We start from the raw sequence: 17,930 nt of genomic DNA, 5'->3' as shown, positions 1-17,930 counted from the left end.
ATCCCATCATAGAAATAAAACACCTATTTCTCCAAAAGCAACCTCTAAGAGGGCAAAATACATAATATACATGCGAAGAATCTATATACATAAATACATAGCCAAAAAACAAAATATACCATCCCAAAAGTGATATCTTTGCTTGCATAGAGACCTCCAGACACTCACCAAGATGCATCTCGACCTACATCTGAAAAACAACAGAAATATGTATGGAATGAGAACCAGAGGTTCTTAGTATTGTAAAGGTGCCCGCATAATTAATATATAAGCTCCCGAGAAAGCCAGATGCATTTCTAGAACTCTGACACTCAGATCAATCTTAAAATTTTATTATACACTAACAATATCGGTAATCTAACTAATGGATTTTAGCCCTAGTAGCCCTGCACTTTCTGCCTCCTCCTAACCTCCGAATTACCCGTGGTACAACCCTCAGCACTCCTCCGCCAAGAAAGGGTCTCTTAGAGCATACACAGGCAATTCAACCAAAGAAAACACAATAGAGGTACAATTACAGCAAGTGAACAAGTAGCGAATATGTAGAGTTATACAATTAAGCAAACCAAAACAATGCACACTCAAGTAAGACATATAAATGCACATGATGTATGATTGTTCTATGGCTAATACGTCTCATCTATTGGTTATATAGCTAACCCGACATCTCCTGGTAGTTAACCATTGGACAGACCCTCTGTGCGCGTATCCCTAAGCTCAATAATATCCATGGGAAAAACCCCAAGCTCAAATTAATATATATAATATGCATGCCCATGGGAGAACCCAGAGAGTTAAAGTTCCCGTTCACATCTTGCGATAGAGAGTTAACAGAGTATCGAGTCTCAACCTAGAGCAAGTGCCCAGAGAAACTCGTGTCTCAATAATTCAAATGTATAAGCCACGTGAATAATTAAATCACAATTCATCATTGTCAATATCATTCTCAATCATGTCTCATTCAATATCAAATTCATCATTATTATCATTATCATTACCAATCTCTTTCCTTTCAGCATTACCAACACCTAATTACTTAATTAATCCCTTTACAAATCCCCTTCAATATCTCTTTAATCTATTCAACATGCTCACCCTTGTTCTAAAGCTTAACAACTCATTATTGGATCCTAAATAGGTGATAAAAAGTTTGGAAAGCTAGAGAATAGGTTTTAAACTCAAAAGTTTAAATTTTATCCAAAAATACCAAACCACAAGTTTTTTCCAAAATTTTCAATTCAAAGTTCATTATATCACAACCCAAAATAGCCCTTCATGTCTCAAACCATATTCACATGATTTTCAAATTACTTTATAATATACCAACACTCAAACCCATACAATCTATGCAACAAATTCATTCATACAATCTCACCAAATCCAACACTAAACATTAACATTTCATATCAAATAAATATATTAGATACATATATCATATCTACTCCGAGTCTCCAACTACAATGCACATTAGACTTCCACAATCATTTTCTATATCCACAGAAGATGAACAATTCACATAATTCAGCTTATCCTACAATCAACTAGCCTAAATTTTCATGTGACATTAAATATTAACTACGAGAAACCAAAATCATATCTTGGCCTATTTCTCCCAAGCTTAAAACACCACTAAAACCTTCTTTACAAGCTTTCTGACCTCTAAACCAAATTCAACGATTTTCGGCCACCAAAGCTTGATTCCAAGCGCTCTAATTCATCGATTCAATCTCCAATTCAACTTAAATTCAATCTAATCCATACAAATCACCACAATTAATACTAGGGTTCACAAAATTGGGCAAACTAAAAGGGTTTAGAGTTTCCTTACCTTACCGATTCATGATTGGAATAAAACTCAACAATTACCCGCCACTAGATCGGACCTAAATCATCAAAAACATCAAAACCTTCAATACCCATAACCAAGAATCACGAATTCAGTATAAGGGAAAAATGGGCATGAATAACAAAATTTCTTATGACTTTGTTTGAATATAATTGAAAAGGATTCTCAGACAAACGCATGGCCATAAATAGCTCGTCAATCGGAGCTCCAGATTGAAAGTTACGATGGATTGAAAGTTGAGAGTGGATTAGGCTTAGGGTTTTCTTAGCTTGCTTCACTCCCAACATGAAATGAAGTGTGGAAAGGGGAAGGAGTGGCTGAAACCAACTAAGTGATGGTGAGTGGGTTGGGCCTTGGGCCCAATATGGGCCCGGTTCAACTGGTTTGGTCCGTTAGCCCATTTTTAGGCCAACATTTTTAAAATTAGTGTTAAAATTTGTATTTTAAATATTTCTACCTCTCTAGATTATAAAATTTAATTTCTTAACTTCTTTGAATAATAATTAATTTATTAGTCCTTCCTCATTTACCTGAAAATAGGTCTGGATAGTCCTTCCTCATTTCTGATTCAAGTTCCCAGGTATGTTCTTTGATTCTAGCTCGACTCCAAGCAACTTTTACTAATGAGACTTCCTTTCTGAGCAATCGCTGAATACTAGTATCGTCAATTCGAACCGGAGTCACTTGAAGCGTCAGATCCTCTTTCAATTGAATTGATTCATGTTCTAGAATGTGGTTAGCATCAGAAGTGTACTTCCAAAGTTATGAAACGTGAAATACATCATGCAGGTTCGAAAGATGCAATGGTTAAGCTATTTGATACGCCACGGCCCAATTCTCTTCATGATTTGAAACGGACCGATATAACGAGGATTCAATTTCTTTTCCTTGATCGCTCTACCCACTCCTGTTATTGGTGTAACCCTTAGGAATACATGATCTCCTTCATCAAATTCTAATGGTTTCCGTCTTTGATCGACATAACTTTTCTGGTGACTTTAAGCGGTAAGCATTCTATTGTGAATTTTTTTAATCTATTCTGTGGTTTCAGCTACTACTCATGCCCCATTAAAATTGACTCTCCAACTCCATACCAACATAGTAGAGATTGACATTTTATTCCATCCAAAGCCTCATATAGAGCCATTCTAATTCTTTGCATGGTAACTGTTGTTGTACACAAACTCCAACAGCGGCATATAACAATCACAGCTTGTCGGTTGATCCAGCACATAAGCTGATGAGCGGATATTTTATACGCTTTTTTGGCATTGTTTTCATATAGTTTTCAGTATGTTTTGTTTAAGTTTTATTTTGTTTTCAAAGGTTTTAGTACAAAATTCATATTTTTGGATTCTACTTTGAGTTTGTGTGTCTTATGGTGATTTCAGGTATTTTTTGGCTGAAATTGAGGAGTTTGAGCAAAAGTCTGATTCAGAAGCAAAGAAAGGACTGCAGATGCTGTCAGGATCTGACCTCTGTGCACTCGAAGGCGCTTTTTTGGAGCTACATAAATCCAAATGGCGCGCTCTTAATGGCTATGGAAAGCTAACATTCAGGGCTTTCCAGAAATATATAATAGTCTATACTTTGCTTTGTAAATGAAGGCCCAAAACTGGCATTCAACGCCAGCCACCAGCCCTATTCCGGGCGTCCAGGGCCCACAGGGGAGCAGCTGGTGTCCAACGCCTAGTAGGGGGTCCCTAGCCAGCATTTAACACCACTAAGGGACTCTAGCTCGTGAAGACACTCAAAGCTCAGCCAAAACACTCACCAAGTGGGCCTCAGAAGTGGATTTTTGCACCCCCTAAGACTAGTCTATCATATTTCTATAATCCTTAGTCATTAGATTAGTTTATATAGGAGAAGATCACCCTTGTTTAGGATCTTCTTCCTTCCCCATTATTTTCGAACACTATTAGGTACAGTATGAGTCACTAACCTCCTAAGGTTAAGGTTAGGAGCTTTGCAGAGTTTCATGGATTAATAATATTACTGTTTTCATTCAATATGTCTGGTTCTATTCTCTTGTGCAACCTCGTTCATCATCTTATGAATTGAGGGTGACCCATGACAATCACCCTTGTTCTACATGGGTTTCGTGTTTCCTTGCCTGGATAACGTTGAACTAAAGCTAGAGATTACATTGTGGATTCCTATAGAGCATCTGAGCAACTTTGGATATGTGACATATAATCCCGTTGACTATGGGTGCGTGAAGTCTCTGTGGCGTTAAGGCTAGAGTCAGAGAAGCATCACTCTCTGATCCAGAAGATCTTCCTTGTCTGTGGCACCGTGAGTAGGATCGTTGAAGGGGAGTGGATTGCTTAGAGCTTCATCTTCTACTATAGTGAGAAACCTAGAGGTGGCTTGATGAGAGGACATGAGTCATCTCAACATGATGGATTGCTGCAGTAGATGAGGTTAACTTGATGAGAGGACTTGAGTTAATCACTTACGGCTATCATTGAAGGAATCAAAAGGTTATTGAAGAAGACAGTAAGAAAAGTTAATCCAGAAAGGCAAAGCATCTCCGAAGCCTCAACCATTCTATCACTATTGAATTCCTATCTACTTAGTAATGTTCTATTTATCTGTATTATATGCTTTTCCGTGACAAACTATAATTTCTATCCGCCTAACTAAAATCTGCAAGGTATCCACTGCTTGCCCAAACCAACAATCCTCGTGGGATAGACCCTGACTCACCTCATGTATTACTTGGACGACCCGGTATACTTGCCGGTCTATCTGTGCAAATTCTGCAGAGTGAGTTTCGTGCACTAAGTTTTTGGCACCGTTGCCGGGGATTGTTCGGATTTGACAAACTACCGGATTATCTTGTTGCTAATATTAGGTACTTTTTAATTTTGTTTGAGTCTTTTATTTTCTTTTTCGAAAAAAATAAAAAAATTTTCAAAAATCTTTTCTTTTCTTTCTGATCTTTATCTTTTTGTTTGAGTCTTTGTTCTTGTTCTTATTAAACTTTCAAACTTTCTTGCTTTCTTTTCAAAAACTTTTCAAAAATAGTGTCTTTTGTTTGAGTCTTGTGTCAATCTTTAAGTTTGGTGTCCTTTTTGAGTCATCTTGAGTCTTTAAGTTTCTTTTCTTTTCTTTTTTTCTAAAATTAGAGTCTTTGATTTCAAAATTCTTAAGTTTGGTGTCTTTGAGTATTTTCCTTTAAAATTTTCGAAATTAGTGTCTTTGATTTTCAAAGTTTTTAAGTTTGGTGTCCTTTAGTTGTTCTTTATTTGCTTTGAATTTTCTAAAATTATCATAGTGTTCTTTCTTGGTATTCGAGTTGTTTTTGTTTCTTTTCTTGTTTTGATCTTAAAATTTTTAAGTTTGGTGTCTTTTGGCATTTTTCTTTTTGAATTTTCGAAAACTTAGTGTTTAGATTCAAAATATCAAAAAATATATTTTCTATCTTTATTTCAAAATATTTTCGAAAATCTTAACAAAAATTTCAAATTTTAATTTCAAATTATTATCTTATCTTATCTTAATTTCAAATTTCAAATTTTAAATCTTATCTTTTTAAATCTTTTCAAATCTTTTCTTTTAATTTGATTATATCTTATCTTATCTTTCTTTAAAAATTTAAAATTCAAAACTTTTTCAAATCTTTATCTTATCTTTTGTTATTTTTCATCAAATTTCAAATCATTATCTTATCTTATTTTAAATTTAAATTTCAAAATCAAATCTTTTCAAAAAATTAAATCTTTTTCAAATCTTTATCTTATCTTGTTTTAAATTCTAATTTTGAAATTCAATTTTCAAAATCTTATCTTATCTTAATTCAATTTCAAATTTCAAAATTTCAAAATCAAATCTTTTTCAAATCCTCTATCTTATCTTAATTTCAAATCTTTCTTAATTTAGTTACTTGTTTTCTCTTTCTTCTTTTTCAAAACTTCCTAACTAATTTTTCTCTCTCCTATTTTCGAAAACTTCCCTTCTATTACTCTCTCTTCTTTTTCGAAATTCATAATTCAATTTTCAAATCTTTTTAGTTAATTAGCTTTTATTTTTGAATTCAATTAATAAATAAAATAAAAACAAAAATATTTTAATTCTAGTTTCTCTTTTTACTTCTTAATTTTCGAATTCTTCTTCCCTTTTATTCGAATTCTTCATCTCCTTCCTCTATCTTCATTCTTCTTTCTTCTTTACATCTCACGGGGAGTTCTCTATCCTTTGACATAGAGCTCCCATTCTTCTTCTCTCTTGTTTTCTTTTTCTTGTTTATGAGTAGGAACAGAGATAAAGAACCTCTCTTTGATCTTGATCCTGAACCTCAGAGGACCCTAAGGAAGCGTTTGCAACAAGTTAAAGCACAACATTCTGGAGGAAACCTCACAGAGCTATTTGAACAAGAAGCTAAAAATACAGATATGGCAGCTGAGCCAAATAATGGAGGAGATGCAAGAAAAGTTCTTGGTGACTTTATTGCACTAACTTCTGACCTCTATGGAAGAAGTATCTCTATACCTTCCATTAGAGCAAATAACTTTGAGCTAAAGCCTCAGTTAGTCTCTTTTTTGCAACAGAATTACAAATTTCATGGATTTCCATTGGAAGATCCACATCAGTTCCTATCTGAATTCTTGTAGATCTGTGATACTGTTAAGACCAATGAAGTGGATCCTGAGGTCTACAGACTTATACTTTTCCCTTTTGCTGTTAGAGATAGAGCTAAAATACGGTTGGATTCTCAACCTAAGAAAAGCCTGGACTCTTGGAAAAAGTTGGTTAATACCTTCTTGGCCAAATTTTTTCCACCTCAAAAGATGAGCAAGCATAGGGTGAAAGTTCAAACCTTTAGACAAAAAGAGGGTGAATCCCTCTATGAAGCTTGGGAAAGATACAAGCAACCGATCAGGAGGACACAGGAGGTGTCCTCCTGATATGCTCTCAGAATGGTCTATCCTAGGAATCTTCTATGATGGTCTATCTGAGACATCCAAGATGTTCTTGGATCATTCTGCTGGTGGATTACTCTACTTGAAGAAGATGCCTGCAGAGGCACAGGAACTCATTGAAATGGTTGCAAACAACCAATTCATGTATACTTTTGAGAGGAACCCCGTGAACAATAGGGTAGCTCAGAAGAAAGGAGTCCTGTAAGTTGACACTCTGAATGTCATATTGGCTTAGAACAAGATCTTGACCCAACAGGTCAATATGATCTCTCAGCACTTGACTGGATCATAAGCTGCAACTGGCAGCACTCAAGATACCTCCTATGATGGAGAGACTTATGATCCAGATCAACCTTCAATGGAGGAAGTGAATTACGTGGGAGAACCCTATGAAAACACTTACAACCCTTCATGGAGAAATCATCATAACCTTTCATGGAAGGATCAACAGAAGCCTCAGCAAGGCTTCAACAATAATCAAGGTAGAAGTTCCCAGAAAAGGTTCAACAACAGACCACCATTTCCATCTTCTTAGCAACAGATGGAGAGTTCTAAGTAGAGCCTTTCTGACTTAGCAACCATAGTGTCTGAGCTCTCTAAGACCATTCACAGTTTTATAACAGAAACTAGGTCCTCCATCAGAAATCTGGAGGAACAAGTTGGTCAGCTGAGCAAGAGAATCCCTGAAACCCTTTCAAACACCCTTCCTAGTAATACTGAGGTGAACTCAAGAGAAGAGTGCAAGGCCATCAATACAGAAGTGAAGGCCGAATCTGAGGAGGCAGTAGTAGCGTTGAATGCCAGTAAGGAGGTCTTTACTAGGCGTTCAACGCCCAAGGAAGCGCCATCATTGGCGTTGAACGCCAGTAAGGAGGTCCTTACTGGGCGTTCAATGCCCAAAGCAGTACCAAAACTGGCGTTGAACGCCAATATAGGGATGCATGATGGGCATTCAACCCCCAAAGATATACAAGTCCTGGCATTGAATACCACAATAGGGGTAGTTGGCAACCCTAAGCCCACTGAGAACTCCCCTATTGAAGAACTGATAGAAACTGTTCATACCCTGGGTCGAGCTATCCGACCCGGGATGATTGGCGACAAAGCGACCGACCTCTTCAGGTCAGACTATCCGACCTCTTCCTAAAAGAGCTCGGCCAAATCGACAGAAAAGCCCAAAAAAGGGCCCAACTCAAGGAATACGACCCAGATCCAAAGGCAGCCCAAGCCTATAGAGATAAGGGCGGTTCCATTGAAGATAAGCTGACCTCACCAAAAGATAAGATAAGATAAGATAACTAACTTATCTTATCTAGGAAGGTCATCCCACACTATTATAAATATACTATAATACCCAAGTATAACTCATACACTGATTCTACTAAAAATCTGCTTAGTAACCTTGCAAACTTAAGCATCGGAGTCCCTTGCAGGTACCCCCCCACCCTTCAGTGACAGAGGATCAGCAGCGCTATCAGTCCAACAAGTCGGACACACCAGCTCCGGCCGCCATCCGCCAGCCGGACACGTCAACTCCGACCAGTACAGAAGATCTCGTCCGAGATTGACCTACAGTTTCAGGTAACCCTCGGAACATTGGCGCCATTGCCGGGGACTTGGGAGTCATCCCATCACCATGGCGGACGACCATGACAATGACCATGATTCAGATCTAGAGGATAGAACGCCGCTCAAAAACGTAGACACTACACCAAAAGACACTCCGGACCCTAACGGGGACAAAAACTCATCAAATCCATTAGAGGCGCTTCAAGATCGTTTAAAGCAACTTGAGAAAGAAGCCCAACACCAGCGAGAAGCAGGAAAGGATCTACAAAGAGAGATAAGGCGACGCTGGGAATTGGAGGATAAACTTCTAAAAATTGAAGCCGATCTCAAAGCCAAAACTACTCAATCCACCCCTGAGGACAACTCTCGCAAGGATCAAGATCCATTCACTAGGGAGATCATGAAGACCAAAATCCCGAAAGACTTCAAACTTCCGGATATGACTTTGTACGATGGCACCACAGACCCCAACCATCACCTCAGCAATTTCAGAAGTAGAATGTACCTCACCGACGCCTCAGATGCAGTTCGTTGCAAAGCTTTTCTAACAACCCTTACCAAAACTGCCATCAGATGGTTCGACAACCTACCTCCGAGATCTATCTCAAGCTTTGACAATTTAGTGATGAGCAGATATTTTATACGCTTTTTGGGGTTAATTTCATATAGTTTTGAGTATGTTTTAGTTAGTTTTTAGTTTATTTCCATTAGTTTTTAGGAAAAATTCATATTTCTGGACTTTACTATGAGTTGTGTGTTTTTCTGTAATTTCAGGTAATTTTTTGGCTGAAATTGAAGGAGCTGAGCAAAAATCTGATTCAGGCTGAAAAAGGACTGCTAATGCTGTTGGATTCTGACCTCCCTGCACTCAAAGTGGATTTTCTGGAGCTACAGAACTCGAAATGGCATGCTTCCAATTGCGTTGGAAAGTAGACATCCAGGGCCTTCCAGCAATATATAATAGTTCATACTTTGCACAAGGATAGACGACGTAAACTGGCATTCAACGCCAGTTCTCTGCCCAATTCTGGCGTCCAGCGCCAGAAAAGGATCAAAAGCTGGAACACACAGCTTGCCATTGGAGGAACCTTGCGTGCGTGAAGAAGAAGACAGGGGGAAAGTAGAGTTTCAGAAGACAAAGCATCTCCAAAACTCCAACATATTCTCCATTACTGCACAACAAGTAACCTTTAATTTATGCTCTCTTGAGGTGATTGCACCAAGACAGCTTTATGCGATCTTGGGGCAAGCATCAACCTGATACCTGCATCTACTATCAGGAAGCTTGGCTTAACTGAAGAAGTTAAACCAACCCGGATATGTCTCCAACTTGCTGATGGTTCCACTAAATACCCATCAGGCCTGATTGAGGACATGATTGTCAGAGTTGGGCCGTTCGCCTTTCCCACTGACTTTGTTGTGCTGGAAATGGAGGAGCACAAGAGTGCTACTCTCATTCTAGGAAGACCCTTCCTAGCAACTGGACGATCCCTCATTGACGTCCAACAGGGGGAAATAACCCTGAGAGTCAGAGATGATGAGTTCAAGTTGAACGCTGTCAAAGCCATGCAGCATCCAGACACATCAACAGACTGCATGAAAGTTGATCTTATTGACTCTTTGGTAGAAGAGATCAACATGGATGATCATGGTTCGGTATGGAATTCGCCACAAGGTGGCCACTCCATATCATCCACAAACCAATGGGCAAGCTGAAGTCTCTAATAGAGAATTGAAGAGAATCCTAGAACGGACAGTAAATACCCGTAGAAAGGATTGGGCACGGAGCTTGGATGATGCTCTGTGGGCTTACAGGACAGCATTCAAGACCCCTATAGGGACCTCTCCATACCAACTCGTGTATGGTAAGGCATGTCACCTGCCCGTGGAACTGGAACATAAGGCCTACTGGGCAACCAGATTCCTAAACCTTGATGCCAAACTAGCAGGAGAAAAACAATTGCTCCAGCTAAATGAGCTAGAGGAATTCAGATTCACGGCTTTCGAAAATGCCAAGCTTTATAAAGAAAAATCAAAGAAGTGGCATGACAAAAAGCTGTCATCTAGAATCTTTAAACCAGGACAGAAGGTCCTGTTGTTTAACTCTAGACTCAGGCTATTCCCCGGGAAACTAAAATCCCGGTGGAGGGGACCATACGTGATTACAAGTGTGTCACCATATGGTTATGTGGAGCTTCAAGATATTGATTCTGATAAGAAGTTCATTGTCAATGGACAGAGAATCAAGCATTATCTTGAAGGCAACATTGAGCAAGAATGCTCAAGGCTGAAGCTAGATTAAAAGCTCAGCAAGGTCCAGCTAAAGACAATAAAGAAGCGCTTGCTGGGAGGCAACCCAGCCATGGGGCAACAATCCTCTGAGCATTTTGCCCTATTTCTATTTTTATTTTTATTTGTTTATATAGAGTTCATTGACAACAGGGTAAATAATCATTTATAGAAGACCTCGGCACACAAAACAGAGAAAAAGATCTCACTGGCAAGAAAACGCCAGTAAAAGAGCATTTTGGGCGTTCAACGCCAGAATGGGGCACCTACTGAGCGTTGAACGCCAGTAATGGCAGCAGCTGGGCGTTGAACGCCCAGGAGAGCAGCAATTGGGCGCTGAACGCCCAAAACAGGCAGTGTTTGGGCGTTCAAACGCCAGGAATGCAGGGAGGAGCCAAATTCATCTTTTCCACACGTATTTCCATTTTAATTTCAAATTTCATGCTTCACTGCATGATTTTTTTTACATGAACATGTCAAGAACCCTGATTTCTAAATTCCATAATTTCTAAAAACCCTACCACAAAAAAAAATTTTTTTTTTTTAAATGTATTTTAATCCATAAGCACCAGGCATCTTTGCAAATTCAATCCAACTCTTTTCAAATCTTTTCTGAAAACAAATCCATCTTTCCAAATCCAATCCATATCTTTTTCAAATCTCCATATTATCTTTTTCAAAATTCAGATTTATCTTTTTCAAAAATCTATCATATCTTTTCAAAATTAAATTATATCTTCTATCTTATCTTTTTCAACTCAATCTTTTTATCTTATCTTTTCCAATTTTTTGAAAACCCACCCTCCCATCCCTTTAAATTTGGGTTCGGCCACCCCCTTCTCCATCAACAACTGCACCTAGCTCTCCTTCTATCCCTCTCCTTTCTTTTCTTTTGCTTGAGGACAAGCAAACCTCTAAGTTTGGTGTGTTTATCCGAGATCACTAAGATCATGGCTCCCAAAGGAAAACAACCAACTCGAGAGAGTGGATCTCAAACCAGCCGCCAGAGGATGGCTGGACTTCATTGGGCGTTCTCTGTTGCCCACTAGCAACCGATCTGAAGTCACAGTTAAAAGAGCAGTGATGATTCATTGCATCATGATGGGGAAGGAAGTGGAGGTTCATCAGCTGATTTCCACTGAACTCTACAAGATTGCTAACAAAAATTCAAAAGAGGCCAAGTTGGCTTATCCAAGCATGATTTCTCTGCTCTGCAAGGACGCTGGAGTAAGGATGGGAATAACTGAATATATCCTAATTGAAAAGTCAATCACCAAAGCATCAATGGAGAGACAACAAGCACAGGAGGATCCCATCAAGAAGAGAGCACAGGAATTCCTCCCAGAGATCCCTCAAGCTGAATACTGGGAATATCTTGAGACGTCCGTCACCAAGATACGGGAAGCTATGGAGCAAATAATAAAAGAACAGAAGGAACACAGTCAAATGCTGACCTATATGTTTAAAGAACAAGAGGAGCAGGGGCATGACTTAAGGGAACTGAAGCGCCAAAAGTCTTCTCTTGTAGGACCAAGCACCCCAAGGATCAGAGGAACCCCCGTGCCCCCAGAATAAAGGTTGTTAATTTCCAATTTTTGCCTTAACTCTGTGACAGTGTCCTTATAAAAGCTTACCTTAGAAGTCATATAATAGTAATTAGTATCTATTTGATTTTATCTCCAATTAAGCTATAGTTTATTTTTCTCATCATCATTAAACATGAATAAAATAGTAGATCTTTTGAATAAGAAGGCTTTGAGCATCAGTGGATAGGAGGGCCTAAAGGAATAAAATCCTGGTCTAAGCGGCTAAACCAAGCTGTCCCTAACCATGTACTTGTGGCGTGAAGGTGTCAAGTGAAAACTTGAGACTGAACGGTTAAAGTCAAGGTCCAAAGCAAAAAGAAGAGTGTGCTTTTCTGTTTTCCATTCAAACACGTTTGTTCCTATCTAAGATGTTCATTCGTGCTTAACTGTGATGGAGGTGATGATCTGTGACATTCATCACCTTCCTCAAACCGTGAACGTGTGCCTGACAACCACCTCTGTTCTATATCCGATTGAATGAGTGTCTCTGAGATCTCTTAATCAGAATCTCCGTGGTATAAGCTAGAACTGATGGCGGCATTCATGAGAATCCGAAAAGTCTAAACCTTATCTATGGTATTCCGAGTAGGATTCAAGGATTGAACGACTGTGACGAGCTTCAAACTCCTGAAGGATGGGCATTAGTGACAGACGCAAAAGGATAGTAAATCCTATTCCAACCGGATCGAGAACCAACCGGTGATTAGCCGTGCTGTGACAGAGCGCGTGAGCGTAGTTTTCACTGGAAGGATGGAAGGTAGCCATTGACAACGGTGATCCACCAACACACAGCTTGCCATAGGAGGACGTGCGTGCGTGAATCAGAAGACAGAGGAAAGCAGAGATTCAGAAGACAAAGCATCTCCAAAACTCCAACATATTCTCCATTACTGCACAACAAGTAACCTTTAATTTATGCTCTCTTGGTTATTCACAATTCAACTGATAAACATAATTGACTTCCTGACTAAGATTTACAAGATAACCATAGATTGCTTTAAACTAACAATCTCCGTGGGATTCGACCCTTACTCACGTAAGGTATTACTTGGACGACCCAGTGCACTTGCTGGTTAGTGGTACGAGTTGTGAAAAGTGTGATTCATAATTCGTGCACCATTTAGCCAAAAAGTTCCTGGCCAGATTTTCAATCCAAAAAGATAAGGCTAAGCACGCCTCCAGTCTCTTAGGAATCAAGCAAGGAGATCGGGAGAGCCTTCACAACTACATGGAAAGATTCAACAAAACATGCCTAGACATACAAAGCCTACCAACAGAGGACGCTATCATGGGCCTCATCAACGGCCTATGGGAGGGACCTTTTAGCCAATCTATATCAAAGAAATACCTCACATCTCTGGATGAGGTGCAAGAGCGGGCGGAAAAGTACATCAACATGGAAGAAAATTCCCGACTTGGAGAAGCCTCGAGATCCGGTTTTACTTACCGAGATAAAGATAAAGAATCCAAGAGGAAGGAAGATCGAACAGGGGAAAAAATAAAAAAGTATCATAATTACACCCCTCTTTGGGTGTCTCCTTGTGGATATTTACAAAGAAGTCTGTAACACAGAAAAGATACCCCCAGCTCGACCACTCAAAGGCAAAAGAGGAGGAGGAAATCAGAACGAATACTGTGAATATCATCGAGTCCTAGGACATTCCACCAACGAATGCTTCGACTTAAAAAACGTCATAGAAAAATTAGTGAGAAAAGGAAAACTAGATCGGTTTCTGGCTACCCGAGATGATGAGCAAAGAAAGAGAAGAAGGGATGAAGATATCGGACGAACTGAGCGATCACCTCGTACACCAGAAAGACACGTCCACATGATACACGGCGGATTTGCAGGAGGAGGAATCTCCAAATCATCTCGCAAAAGATATCTCAAAGAAGCATATCATGTCGAGGGGAAGGAAGGAGAACCCGACATCCCTGCAATTACATTCACCAAAGAAGATGCAACCAGTATCATCTCGGGACACGACGATCCCATGGTCATCACCATCATACTGGCAAACGCAAATCTCCACCGCATGCTGATAGACCAAGGGAGCTCCACCGACATCTTATTTAAAACGGCCTTCAACAAGCTTGGTTTAGAAGAAAAGGAGCTTAGAGCATACCCAAACAGCCTGTTCGGATTGGGAGACACCCCAGTGCAACCACTTGGTTACATCTCACTACACACAACGTTCGGAAGAGGAAACCAATCCCAAACACTCAAAATAGACTACATCGTGGTCGATGTGAGTTCAGCTTACAACGCCTTAATAGGTCGGACAACATTGAATCAACTCGGCGCAATAGTCTCAACTCCACATCTGTGCATGAAATTTCCAACTGCAGAAGGGATAGCTACAATAAAAGCAGATCAAAAGATGGCGCACCGCTGCTATAATGAAAGTCTAACCTCAGAAGCAGAGGAGAAGAATTCCATACAATTGAGCTTGGAGGAGTTCAGAGACGAGAGGAACTCCGTCCACAACCCGAAGGTGAAAGTTCAGATCGGAGGCACCTCGGACAAAATAACTAATATTGGCACAATCCTAAAAGGAGACGCAAAAGAATCACTAGTAGAGTTCTTACGAGATAATGTCGACCTTTTCGAATGGAAAGCGGCAGACATGCCAAGCATAGACCCTAAACTAATGTGCCACAAGTTGGCGGTCTATCCAGGATCTCGGCCGGTACAACAAAGACGAAGAAAACTTGGGCCAGAACGATCCCAAGCTATGGAGGAGCAGGTACAAGCACTCTGGAGGCAGGATTCATAAGAGAAGTCAAGTACCCACTATGGCTAGCCAACGTCGTCTTGGTGAAAAAATCAAATGGAAAGTGGCGGATGTGCACCAACTACACCGATCTCAACAAAGCCTGCCCAAAAGATCCTTATCCATTCCCAAGTATCGACGCTCTAGTGGATGCCTCATTAGGATATAAATACCTTTCGTTTATGGATGCATATTCTGGATATAATCAAATCCCAATGTATTCACCTGATCAGGAAAAAACCTCGTTTTTAACACCAAAAGCAAACTACTGCTACATCGTAATGCCTTTTGGTCTTAAAAACGTGGGATCTACTTATCAAAGGCTAATGAACAAAGTCTTTTCGGACCATATCGGAAAAATAATGGAAGTCTATGTGGACGACATGTTGATAAAGAAACAAAGTGAAGAAACACTATTGTCCGACTTGGCCCTGGTGTTCGACACTATAAGGAAGCATGGCATGCGACTCAATCCTGCAAAATGTACTTTTGCAGTAGAAGCAGGCAAGTTCTTGGGTTTTATGCTCAAACAAAAAGGAATTGAGGCAAATCTGGATAAATGCTAGGCCATACTCAACATGAAGAGCCCAACTTGTGTCAAAGAGGTACAACAACTCAACGGGAGATTGGCGGCCTTGTCCAGATTCCTAGATGGATCAGCGATAAGATCCCTTCCTTTCTATGCCACTCTAAGGAAAGGAAAGAACTTCAAATGGACAACGGAGTGTGAACAAGCCTTCCAAGATTTCAAAAGATTTCTAGGACGGCCACCCATCCTATCTCGGCCACGACAAGGAGAACCACTCATATTATACCTCGCGGTAGGGAGTCGAGCGGTAGCCTCAGCACTAGTTTGAGAAGAGGACAGTGGGCAACAACCCGTGTACTTTATCAGCAAAGCATTACAAGGATCCGAGCTGAACTACAAAAAAATAGAAAAGTTTGCCTATGCTCTTATATGAACATCTCGACGACTCCGCCCGTACTTCCAAGCTCACACCATTAAGGTTCGGACCAACCAGCCCATAAAGGGGATATTACATAAGACAGATCTAGCAGGAAGAATCCTACAATGGGCAATCGAGTTGTCCGAGTTCGACCTTCAATACGAGGCTCGGACAGCCATTAAATCACAATATTTAGCCGACTTTATTGCAGAGTTTGCAGACACCCCGGAGACCCCCATAGAGTGGAATATATACGTGGACGGCTCCTCGAATAAAACCGGAAGCGGCACAGGTGTGATAATAAGCAACCAAGGAACCCAAATTGAGCTCTCCCTCAAATTCGGGTTCCCTGCCTCAAACAACCAGGCAGAATATGAAGCACTACTAGCTGGTTTGAAGCTGGCTAGGAAAGTTGGAGCCCAAAAGCTCATCATCTTCAGCGACTCACAAGTAGTCACCTCACAGATAACAGGGAGCTACCAAGCCAAGGATCCCACCATGAAAAAATATTTGGATAAAACCAGGGACCAGCTCGGACAACTTGGGGAACAAAATGCCCGAGCTGACGCACTCTCAAAACTAGCCAGCACCAAACCAGGAGGTAACAATAGAAGCATCATCCAGGAAATGCTACAAAGCCCGTCAATCTCGGAAGAGAAAAAAATCCTAGCCATAACAGGACAGGATCAAGGATGGATGACCCCTATAATTAACTACCTCAAAACAGAAACACTCCCCACAGATGAAAAGGAGGCAAAGAGGTTAAAACGGGAGGCACAATACTATACTATCATAAACAACACCCTATACAAAAGAGGAATTTCAATACCATTGTTAAAATGTGTGCCGACCTCCAACACAAGGGAAGTTTTAGAGGAAGTACACAGCGGCATTGGTGGCAACCATCTCGGAGCACAAGATCTTACCAAAAAGGTACTCCGAGCAGGATTTTACTGGCCAACTCTACAAAAAGAAGCTATAGAATTTGTAAAGACATGTCCACCATGCCAGAAACATGCCAACTTTCACATCGCCCCGCTAGAAGAGCTCATCAGCATAATTTTGCCTTGGCCATTTGCAAAATGGGGACTCGATCTTCTCGGACCCTTTCCCCAGGGATCGGGACAAGTTAAATTCCTCATAGTCGGGGTAGACTATTTCACAAAGTGGATCGAGACAGAGCCCCTAGCCAACGCCACTACTCAAAGGAGCCAGAAATTCCTATATAGGAACATTGTCACAAGGTTTGGGATTCCATACTCCATCACTACAGACAATGGCACCCAATTCACAGATGCAGGCTTCAGAAAGTTAGTAGCCGACTTGAACATAAAACACCAGTTCACCTCCGTCGAACATCCCCAAGCCAATGGACAAGCCGAAGCGGCCAATAAAGTCATATTGGCTGGGCTGAAACGGAGACTGCAAGATGCAAAGGGAGCTTGGGCCGAAGAACTTCCACAAGTCCTATGGGCATATCGAGCAGCGCCACATTCCACCACAAACAAATCACCATTTTGATTAGCATATGGAGTGGAGATAATGATCCCAGTGGAGATCGAGGAAGGGTCACCTAGAGTAGTACACTATAATGAAGAAGCCAACTCTCAACTTCAAAGAGAAGAGCTTGACCTACTTCCGGAAATCCAAGAAAGAGCTTGGATCAGGGAAGAAGCGCTAAAGCGCCGAATGGCTTCGAGATATAATCAAAAAGTAGTGCCAAGAGATTTTGCTGAAAATGATCTCATCCTAACCCAAAATGATATCGGAACAACTCGACCCGGAGAAGGAAAGCTGGCGGCAAACTGGAAAGGACCCTACCGAGTCATAGAAGTACTTGGGAAGGGCTACTACAGATTATACGAACTCGACGGGCGAGAGTTCCCCAGATCGTGGCACGCCTGCAACTTAAGAAGGTACTATAGTTAGAAATAAGGGATACCAGCATGAGATGCACTCTTTTTCCTGAAAAGGTTTTTTAATGAGGCACCATG

This window comes from Arachis ipaensis, chromosome B04, assembly GCF_000816755.2.
Source record: "Arachis ipaensis cultivar K30076 chromosome B04, Araip1.1, whole genome shotgun sequence".
NCBI classification, from domain to species: Eukaryota; Viridiplantae; Streptophyta; class Magnoliopsida; order Fabales; family Fabaceae; genus Arachis; species Arachis ipaensis.
The sequence above is the reverse complement of the archived record's forward strand: the minus strand, read 5'-3'. Positions refer to the sequence as shown.